The following is an 11,321-nucleotide window of genomic DNA, read 5'->3' as shown; positions in this document are numbered from 1 at the left end:
CGAGACCGGCCTGATAATTATTAAAATCGATCATTGATGTTTACTAATTAATCATATTATTGCTGCTAACACCGCAGGGGGTGTACACCTACCTGTGATGTTGTTCCTAATATCCAGGGGCAGAGGACATGATCTTAGTTTTAATATCACAGTAGGTGTACACTCAGGCTGTGACACTGCTCCTAATATCCAGGGGGCAGAGGATGACATGACTCCCAACATAGCAATGAACGGACAGCCACTCGGTGATATTGCTCCTCATATTCACGGAAGAAGCCTATGCTATTACTCCCAATATCGCAGGGAGGATACAGCTCTTCTGTGATGTGGTTCCTAGTATCTGGAGGGGGAGAGGATGATAATAGTTCCAGTATCACAGGCTGTGTTCACCCGCCCTGTAATATTGTTATGAGTGTCCTGGAAAGGATATGACTCCCCATAGAGCAGGAGGCGTACATCCAGCCTGGAATATCGTTCCTAATATCCATGGAGAGGAGAGGCTGATATTACTCCCAATATGACAGGGGGTGTACATCCACCCTGTGATATCCTTCTTTTTTTTTTTTTTTTTTTTTTTTTTTGAGGCGGAGTCTTGCTCTGTCACCCAGGCTGGAGTGCAGTGGCCGGATCTCAGCTCACTGCAAGCTCCGCCTCCCGGGTTTACGCCATTCTCCTGCCTCAGCCTCCCGAGTAGCTGGGACTACAGGCGCCCGCCACCTCGCCCGGCTAGCTTTTTGTATATTTTAGTAGAGACGGGGTTTCACCGTGTTAGCCAGGATGGTCTCGATCTCCTGACCTCGTGATCCGCCCGTCTCGGCCTCCCAAAGTGCTGGGATTACAGGCTTGAGCCACCGCGCCCGGCCGATATCCTTCTTAATATTCCAAGGCTGAGAGGTTGATATGACTCCCAGTATCGCAGACACTGTACACCCCCGTGTAATAATCTTCCTGATATCCAGAAGGGGAGAAGATGATATTAATCCCCATATCACAGGAGGTGAACACCTGCTCTGATATCTTTCCTAGTATGCAGGGGGAGAGGGGATAATATTATTCCAATACTGCAGAAGCTGTACACGCTCCCCCCGTGATATTGTCCTTAATATTCCAAGGCACAGAAGACGATGTTACTCCCAATATCACAGAAAGTGTACACCCCCCAGTGATGTTGTTCCCATGATTCAGGAGGGAAGAGGATGATATGACTTTCAACCCCTGCACCCTGCAATGCTCTCACCCTGCAACACCGACACCCAGCTCAACCCGACATAAGACCAGAGGTGCTGGCTGGGGATGTTCATTGCTTCTCTTTTCTCTCTTGCCAGACTCAGTAGAGGAAGCTGAGACTGAGCAGCCACAGGAACAAGGTGGGTTTTGCAGGTGGCTCAGGCTTCCTCTGGTTATGAGCTGGGCCTTGGGGTAACGCCGGGGGAGGTGACAGAGCTGAGTACGGTGGGCATTGGATGTGGCTATCACCCCTCTGTGGTGCGGGCTGGGGGCTTGGGGGACGTTGACTGAGGTGGGCCTGAACCTCTCATCTACTCTGACACTGGAGGCTGTGGGGTCCCACACATCTTCCAATGAACATGCTGACCCCCGCCTGGTCCCCGACCGAGATGGGACATCCTTTCCACTGCTGGGGCCCACATGGAGCTGTGGGTTCCTTTCTCATGATCTGGAGAAGCTGCAGTTCGCCCTGTGCTCTGCCTCAGAGACGGGAGGCCACACTGCCCTCAGCGGGTAGCAGAATTCAGAGCCTTAGGTTGCAGGGGCCTCAACTGAGGTCCCTGAAGGGTCTGCTCTTTCCTGAGGGGCTGATTCAGGGAGGCCCTCCCGTCTCCGCTCTGGGGGTCTGTCTCTTCCCTCACACAGGGTCCGCATGTGAACAGCCTGGTGATGTGGACGCACCAAGGGCTCTTGGAAGTTCCCTGGGAATGGGATCCATCCCAGTACATTTGGGATGCAGGCACAAGGTCCCAGAGGAGGCCTGGGAAGCCAGTGGGGAAGGGAAGGCTGTAGTAGGTTTAGCCTCGGGGAGGGAGTGGTTCCACCCTCTGCCAAAGTCCCTAGAGCAAAGGAACGTGGCTCTCCAGCTGCCCCAGAGACCAGAGTAGTGGCTGGGAGGGGCTGTGTGCCTCTGCCAGGTGGGGGAGATTTCTTAGCTAATCTAGTGAAGTCAAGTCAGACATTTGCCTCTAAATCATATTTATTAATTTTTTAATTCCAAGGCTTTACAGATGAATAAGGAGACAGTTTGTATTGAAAATAGTTTTTACATATGAGCCTGAAAAAGAGAGTCTCTTTAAATCTAGTTTTTTCCTTCCCTGTAATGCCTCTTTTCATCCCAGGTTTTCCAACAAGAAATGCACTCGTTTGCTCACCTCTGGAAGGGGGCTTTGGCTAGGAATCCACCAAAGCCAGCAGGTGCCAGTGGACTGCTTGAGCAGTCTGGCCTTTGTGAACCCTTTAGGAACTGTGGGCTTCAGGTTTTCAGACCATCCAAGGTGAAGGTGGCCACAGGGACCCGGAAGCTTTCCCATCCTTCCTGCAGGGATGGTCCGTTTCCCTGCACGGAGCTGGGTACCTGGGTACAACACCCCTGTCCTGTGCCGTCGGTGGCTTTACCAATTTTGCATAGCAGCTTTTGAGCTGATCAATAGCTCTGATTGGCTGTTGAGGATTCCATGGATTCCTCTGCCCCACTGGGGGCCCATATGCTGACAGAAGTTACATTTGAAGTTGTAGTGCTGCATATATATGGGTCCAGTTTGAAGGCTTTGATTCTTTCTAAAGGGAAAGGCGTCTCTGAGGGATCACTGAGCTGACATAGTCTCCTCAAACCATGCTGTCAGGTGGGCGACAAAGCAAGACAGGAGGGTGATTTCGTAGGAGAGTTGGGCCACGGGCCTGCGTGTTCTCTCTGTCCCCATAGTGCCAGAGTTCCTACGTGCTCCAGGCCCCGGGTTTTCATTGCACATAATTCTCAAGGGCTCATGGCAAGCTGCACCAGGGACACAGAGGGCGGGGATGCAGGGACCCTGCCCCCAGTGGACCAAGGACTCACTGCTGGACTCTAATCTGTCTAGGTATTTTTGTGACTTGCAGAAATTCCGCCACCTTGCTTGGGCCTGGAGCCACAGGAGACCCTTCCGAAGATGAGGAATGTTCTAGAACAATACAAGGCCTGCCCAGGCTGCCCCCAGGAGCCAGTGTCCTGGGGTCTCTGTGCGGCATCCAGCAACGTGAGCTTGCAGGACCCCGAGGAGCCCTCCCTCTGCTTGGAAGCTGAAGACGACTGGGAGGGTCCAGAGGCCCTGAGCTCACGGCTGCTGTTCCTGAACATCTCCGGATACAAGGCCAGCTTCCGTGGCCTGTACAACGTGGCGCTGCCATGGCTGAGTGGCATGTTCTGCAGCTTTAGCGACAAGGAGGAGCTGACTGGGCGCCTGGCACAGGCCCGAGGGGCGGCCAAGAAAGCTGGCCTCCTCATGGCCCTGGCCAGACTCTGCTTCCTTCTGGGGCAGCTGTGCTGCAGGAGGCTCAAGCTGTCCCAGGCCCAGGTGTACTTTGAGGAAACACTGGGGACCCTGGAGGGCAGCTTCGGGGACCTGTTCCAGGTGGTGGCTGTGTACACCAACCTGACCAGCATTTACCGGAAGCAGAACCGGGAGAACTGTACACAGGTGGTTCCCAAAGCCATGGCCCTGCTCCTGGGGAGCACCGAGGCGGACGGGGAACTCCTGCAGCTGGCGCTGCAGTGGGCGGTGGGTGGCCAGAGCCTGCAGGCTGAGGCCCGGGCCTGCTTCCTGCGGGCCAGGCACCACGTGCACCTCAAGCAGCCCGAGGAGGCCCCGTCCTTCCTAGAGTGGCTGTTGCTTTTGCACAGGGACTCGGGAGCCCCAGACGCTGCATGGCTCTCAGACTGCTCCCTGCTCTTGGCTGACATCTACAGCGGCAAGTGCCTGCCCCACCTGGTGCTGAGCTGTGTCAAGGTGGCCTCATTGAGGACACAGGACTCGCTGGCCAGCTCGCTGAGGAGCGTGAACCTGGTGCTCCAGAATGCCCTCCAGCCCCACAGCCTCCCCATCCAGACTTCCCACTACCTCAGACGAGCACTGGCCTTCCTAACCCCAGGCACAGGCCAGGCTCTGCGTGGCCTTCTCCACGACAGCCTGGCTCAGCCATACAGCCACCATGGCTACCATGGCCCGGCCATCACCTTCATGATGCAGGCGGTGGAAGCCAGTGCTGTTGCCGGGGTCTGTGCCATCGTGGACACCGTGGTGGCCCTGGCCTGGCTGCACGTGCTTCATGGACAGAGCCTAGTGGCCTTGAACATCCTGCAGTCTGTCCAGGATGCAGTGGTGGCCAGCGAGGACCAGGAAGGTGTGATTGCCAACATGGTGGCCGTGGCTCTGAAGAGGACGGGCCGGACGAGGCAGGCAACCAAGGGCAACCAGGCAGTGGTGATGGCCAACTTCGGGACCCTGTGCCTGCACGCGGGTGCCAGCAGGCTGGCCCAGCACTACCTTCTGGAGGCCGTGCGCCTGTTCTCGAGGCTTCCCTGTTTGGAGTGTGGCTGGGACTTCACCCACGTACTCCTGCAGCTGGGTCACCTCTGCACCCGCCAGGGCCCAGCCCAGTAGTGCAAGGGCTACTGTGAGTGGGCCCTTGTGGTCGCCATGGAGATGGACCACGTGGAGAGTGAGTGCCCCAGTTCCTCCTGTGCGCCTTCTGGGGCCACTCGGGTCAGGGCACGCCTGGGGTTTGTGATTCGGAAACAAGTGGTGGTTTTTCCACCATCGAAAGTGCTGAGTCATGGCCAGCAGCAGATGTTGGCAAGCGCCCTGGAGACAGGCGGTTCCCATGCAGGGCCAGGCCCTCTGTGCCCTACTGGGGCAGCCAGCTCTTTCCGGTTTGCTCAGGGACCATCCTGCCTTGAGCACGGAAAGTCCTGCGTGCTGGGAATCCCTGGCCATAACCCTGAGACCAAGGCAGGCTCTGCTGAGCTGGGACTTGGGGCCCCTCCATGAGCCAGGCCCTGAACGCCACTGCTTGTGCCCGTGTTATCTGCTTGGTATCTCGGCAGCCCTGCGCACCTGTCATCCCACTTCACAGAGGACACAGGGGCGGGTGATTGCCCAAAGCCGCAGAGCAGTTCATGCAAAAGCAGCTCATGCAGAGTGTGCCAGGCCCCACCCACAAATGGAGCTTGTGGGGTCCTCGGGAGGCAGGTGCTAAGCGTGGGAACGTGAGCTTCAGGCCAGAGAAGCCACAAAAGGGTGAGTGGCGCGATGGCGGGGCAGCACTTGGCCCCGCGTTAGGGAAGCCTCTTTAGTCTGGGACCAGAGGGTTGAGAGGATTTAGTCAAGTAATAGGTGTGGATGAGGGGGCTGGTGGTGAGGGAGGGGCTGGTGGTGTAGCCTGTGTGAAGGCCCAGAGGTGAGCGGGGTGAGTAGGTTGTGAGCGGGGTTGAGTCAGTGGGGGTGAGTGAGCGGGGATGAGTGAGTGGGGGTGAGTGAGCAGGGGTGAGTGAGCGGGAGTGTGAGCGGGGATGAGTGGGGTGTGAGCGGGGGTAAGTGAGTGGGGGTGAGTGAGCGGGAGTGTCAGCGAGGATGAATGGGATGTGAGTGGGGTGAGTGAGCGGGGTGAGTGGGGGTGAGCGGGGTAGTGAGCGGAGTGTGAGCGGGGGAGTAGAGTGTGAGTGGGGGTGAGTGAGCAGGGCTCATACAGGGAGGTGCAGAGTTGGGAGTGGGTGGGTTGGGTGCTGGATGGTGAGAAGCTCTTCTGGAGAGCTAAGCAGGGCCTGGGGTCTCAGGCTGTGGCTTGCCTTTTCCCCAAGAGCACTGGGGAGCCATGGAGTGCTATCGAACAGTCACTGCACACGGAGCAGTGAACGGACAGTAGGTGGGCAGGGCTGTCCGAAATCTAGGCCGCAGAGGATAGATGAGGAAGTTGAGTCCAGGGAAATGGCTGAGACAAGGGATACTGTTGAGTCCCCTCTGCCTTGCAGCGTTTTGTCATGGCACAGTGAGACCACTCAGAGGTGCTTCCTGTGGCCTGGACCAGAGCCCCAGGGGCTGTGGCCAAATCTGCGCATTTCCCAGCACAGGCCTGGCACCCAGTCCTGGCCCTAGGAGGGATGAGATTTTGGAAAGGACCGTGTAAAGGGGCCCTGGTCCCACACATCTGCCCAAGGAGGGGTCGGGGGTTCATACCCAGGCTTCTTCCCCAGGGGCATTCTCTGACTGGAAGGAGACCCTCCAGGAGCCCAGTGCCCCAGCCCCCACTGCAGCCTCCGGTGGCTCCTGGCACAATAGCCTGTGGCACCTCCTCTACGAGGCCCTCCCCAGGGTGCTGGGGAATTCAGACTTGGAAATGCAGGCCAGGGACTAGAGATCATGCGTCCCTGTCTCCCCACCCTGCGCTGAACGGTCGAGGAGACCGAGGGTGGGGTTGATACCCCACATGCTTACTTGGGGTCATTTTTGAGTCACTTTCGGTAGTTTTTGTCCTTCTAGGAGTTTGGCTGTTGTGTCTAGATGGTCTGATTTGTTGGTGTACAATTGTTCATAGTGTTTTCATGGAATCCTTTTATTTCTGTCAGGTCGGCAATAATGTTTCCTCTTTCACTTCTGATTTTAGAAACTTGGGTTTGTAATTGTTTATTTTTATTAGAGATGGGGTCTCATCATGTTCCCCCAGGCTGGTCTTGAATGCTGGCCTCAGCGATCCTTCCACCTCGGCCTCACAAAGCACTGGGATGACAGACGTGAGCCATGGTGCTCAGTCTCTGATTTGAGTCATTTGTGTCCCATCTTTCTTTTCTTGGTCAGTCTGGTGAAAGACTTGTCAATTTTGTTATTTTCAAAAACCCACTTTTGGTTCTGTTGACTATCTCTTTTGTTCTTCCATTTTCTGTATTTTTACTTCCTATTTCCACTCTCACGTTTATTATTTTCTTCCTTTTATTCACTTTGGGTTTAGTTTGTTTTCTAGTTTCTCAAGGTGGAAAGTTAGGTTTTTGAGATTTTTCTTCTTTCTTTGAATGTAGTATTTACAGTTATAAATTCCCTTTCAGCACTGCCTTAGCTGCATCTTGGAGTTTTTGATACACTGTGCTTTTTTTTTTTTTTTTTTTTAGGTTTTGCTCCATTGCCCAGGCTGGGGTGCAGTGGTGCAATCTGGCTCACTGCAACTTCTACCCAGGTTCAAGCCATTCTCATGCCTCAGCTTCCCGAGTATCTGGGATTACAGATGTGCACCACCACACCCGGCTAATCTTGTATTTTTTTTTTTTATAGAGATGAGGTTTCACCATTTTTCCCAGGCTGATCTCAAACTCCTGACTCAAACGATCCTCCTGCCTCGCCTCCCACAGTGCTGGGATGACAGGCGTGAGCCATGGTGCTCAGTCTCTGATTTGAGTCATTTGTGTCCCATCTTTCTTTTCTTGGTCAGTCTGGTGAAAGACTTGTCAACTTTGTTATTATTTTCAAAAAACCCACTTTTGGTTCTGTTGACTATCTCTTTTGTTTTTCCATTCTCTGTATTTTTACTTCCCATTTCCACTCTCACGTTTATTATTTTCTTCCTTTTATTCACTTTGGGTTTAGTTTGTTTTCTAGTTTCTCAAGGTGGAAAGTTAGGTTTTTGAGATTTTTCTTCTTTCTTTGAATGTAGATATTTACAGTTATAAATTTCCCTTTCAGCACTGCCTTAGCTGCATCTTGGAGTTTTTGATACACTGTGCTTTTTTTTTTTTTTTTTTTAGGTTTTGCTCCATTGCCCAGGCTGGGGTGCAGTGGTGCAATCTTGGCTCACTGCAACTTCTACCCAGGTTCAAGCCATTCTCATGCCTCAGCTTCCCGAGTATCTGGGATTACAGATGTGCACCACCACACCCGGCTAATCTTTGTATTTTTTTTTATAGAGATGAGGTTTCACCATTTTTCCCAGGCTGATCTCAAACTCCTGGACTCAAACGATCCTCCTGCCTCGGCCTCCCACAGTGCTGGGATGACAGGCATCAGCCATCGTGCTGGCCTGGGCTGTGCATTTGTTTGCATTCTTCTCAAATTAGTTTGCAGTGTCCCTGATGGTCTCTTCTTTGACTCACTGGTTGTTTAGGAGTGTGTAATTTCCACATATTTTTGAATTTCCCATGTTTCCTTCACTCTTGATTTCCAGTTTCATGCCACTACAGCTGAAGAACACCTCTGCTTTGGTCTCAGTCCTTCTCCATTCACTGAGGCTCGTTTTGTGGCCTGGCGCATGGTCTGTCATTGGGAATGTCCCATGGGTGCTCGAGAGGACTGTGTATTCAGCTGTCATTGGGGGGCGTGTGTGACAGATGTCCATTCGGCGTACCTGGTGTCCGGTGTTAATTTTCAGAATGTTTCTGACACTAGGAAATCAGAAGCTTTCCGCTGTTCCCAGCACCGTGGCTTTGGGAGAGGCCAGTGAGCCTATGGTTTTGGAGCCTGGTTGCATGAGAGAAGCATGTGTGGGAACACCAGGGGCTGGCTTTGAACCCCATTCCCCCAACATGATGCCATGTGTGGCAGATATGAGGGTTGGCTTTGCTCCTCCGGGGTTCCATCTGCGACAGGGGCTACTTGTGCCCCTGGCCTCATCAGCTCAGGCTGAAGGCGGCCCTGGTCCTCGCCAGAGGGACTTTGTGAAGCAGAAATAAATGGCCTGGTGCAGAGGCCGAGCCTGGCCAGGACCTCGGCCCTGGGAGTTGTAAAGAAGGCCGGCCTCTACCATGAGCATCTGCACCAAGCTGTGCCCATGTCACGGTGTGGTCGTTGTCTGCCCTGGCACAGGTGCATGGCCTGTGTGAGCTCAGGCTCCCCGCCTATGGGGCCCAGGTTCACAAAGGTGTAAAAGAGACAAGCACAGCGCAGGGGCCTCCGAGCCCAGCCAGCCTCGCTTCGATGCTGAGAGGCTGACATCTTCCATTTTGTCTTCTGCCCAGGCAGGCTGCGGGCCGTCCAGCGGCTGTGCTACTTCTACAGCGTCGTCATGCCCAGCAAGGCCCAGTGTGTCATGTACCATGAGTTCCAGCTCTCTGTGGTCTGCAAGGTGACCGACAAGGTGCTGGAGGGGGCTGCTCCTGGAGACCATCAGTCAGCTCTACCTGTTCCTGGGCACTGAGTGGTGAGGGCTGGCTTTGAAGTGGAGGTGGGCAAGGGGTCTGGAGGGCAGGGCAGGGAGGGGGGCACAGGGAAGCTGGCCCAGGGCCCCATCAGCCGCTTTCCTTTGGATCATTTGGTTCCTTGGCATCAGATGCTTTGAGCTGGTGTGCCTGGGGTCGTTCCAGGGCTGCTGCTGGCCCGTGAGTCCCAGCTTGAGCCTCCTTTGTTGGGTCAAAGGTCATCTCAATCCAAGCAGATGCAGTACGTGCACTCTGGGCTGTTCTTCCTACTATGGTGGCTTTTGTCATCTGACCTCTGCCTGCCCCGAGTCTTCACTCCTGGCCTTCATCTGTCCCCTTAAATGTGACCACAGCAGCCACCTGTGGCTTCTCTCCCACAGAAGACAGAGCCAGTTGTGTCACCTGCTTCCCTGGGGTGCAGGATTTCAAGGTCTCGCGTCCCATATGTGGCCCACTCGGCTTCCCTGGAGCATCCTGACCTGGTGGGCTAACCATGGCCCTGGCCACCCCACCCACAGGGCCCGGTGACATTGCTGCAGTCACAGCCCCTTGAGTGTCAGACTGAGAGAGCAGGGAAGGAGCCAGATTCCATGGGGACCCGGAAACTGGCTCCAGTCTTGGCCTCAGGTTCACAGAAGGAAAATGGGCCAGTGTGCTGGAGCCATGTTTCTCAAAGTGTAGTCCCTGGACCAGCAGAGCAGCATCTATATCACCTAGGAGCTTGTGACAAGTGGGAGTTCTGGGGCCTGCCCCAGGCCTGTGGAGCCGGAAGCTCTGGGGGCAGGGCCAGCAAGCTATACAGACAGGCCTCCGAGTGACTGTGATGCCTGCACACCTTGAGAACCATCGGCCTAGATAGCCTCTGAACACTAACGGCTCCTGGTGCATCTGGAGAAGACACAGGCCATGTCTGGGAGGCAGGGGAGATGGACTGGCACACTCCTCCTGCCACAGGGCAGCATGATGCTCGATTCCCTCAGAAGGATGTCCTTCATCTTTTCCATGCCGTGTGTGTTCACCCTGGCCCTCCCAGCAGCCTGGGAAGGGCAGAACACTGCACACACAAGAGGGCCGTTCCCAGTCTCCACATTCCAGATTCACCTGTCACCAGACCCACGGGAGGAGGCAGACTGGTTCCAGGAGGATGAGCGCCCTTGTTCTGACACCTGCGTCTGATTCCAGGACCAACAGATCCACTCTGGACTACACCAAACAAAGCCTGGGGATTCTCATTGACCTCCAGAAGAAAGAGGAGGCGCATGCCTGGCTGCAAGCAGAGAAGATCTACTACATCCTGCAGCAGAGCGAGCTGGTGGACCTGTACATCCAGGTGAGTGGCAAGGGAGGCAGGAGGGCCTCTGTGCTGTTCACTCTCTGTCGGTCGGTCCATCCATCCATCCATCCATCCACCCACCCACCCATCCTTCCTTCCATCATCTTCCCATACATCTGTGGGTCCTTCCATCCATCCATTCATTTTCATTCATCCATCATCCATCCATTCACCTGTCCGTCCATCCATCCAACTGTTCATCCTTCTATCCATCCATCATTCATCCATCCATCATTCATTCATTCATCTGGTCACCTCTTCATCCATCCATTCACCTGTTTGTCCATCCATCTTTCCATTATCCATCCATTCAGCTGTTCATCCTTCTATCCATCCAGCCATCTTCCATCCATCCATGATCCATCCATTCATTCATCATCCATCCTTTTATCATCCATCCATTCATCCTTTCATCATCCATCCTTCACCTGTTCATTCTTCCATCATTCATCCACTCACCTCCTCATCCTTCCATCCATCATCCATCCATTCACCTATTCATCCTTCCATTCATCCATCCATCAATCCATCGTTCATCCATTTTTTTATCCATCCATCCAGCCACCATCCATCCACCTGTTCGTCCGTCCATCCATCCATTCACCTGTTCATCCTTCCATCACCCATCCGTCCATTCATCCATCCATCTTTCCAACAACCATCCATTCACCTATTCATCCTTCTATCCATCCACTCATCTCCTATTCATCCTTCCATCCATCCATCATTAATTCATCCATCTATCCATTCATCCATCCATCCTTCCATCATCCAATCCTTCCATCTCTCCACCCACTTATCCATCAGTCCATTCATCCTTCCACCTAT

At 54.1% G+C, this 11,321-nt stretch overlaps 1 long non-coding RNA gene across 1 annotated transcript; it reads left to right on the top strand.

Annotated features, from left to right (window-relative positions):
• Positions 1-4,462: 4,462 nt before the first annotated feature.
• LOC117091431 lies at positions 4,463-10,531 on the top strand. The gene is made up of 3 exons (XR_004440424.1): positions 4,463-5,282; positions 8,981-9,162; positions 10,343-10,531. It is a non-coding gene; the product is annotated as an uncharacterized LOC117091431 (long non-coding RNA).
• The last annotated feature ends 790 nt before the right edge of the window (positions 10,532-11,321 follow it).

This window comes from Trachypithecus francoisi, unplaced genomic scaffold, assembly GCF_009764315.1.
Source record: "Trachypithecus francoisi isolate TF-2019V2 unplaced genomic scaffold, Tfra_2.0 Contig01230, whole genome shotgun sequence".
NCBI lineage: Eukaryota > Metazoa > Chordata > Mammalia > Primates > Cercopithecidae > Trachypithecus > Trachypithecus francoisi.
This window is presented reverse-complemented; position numbering and strand designations above follow the sequence as displayed.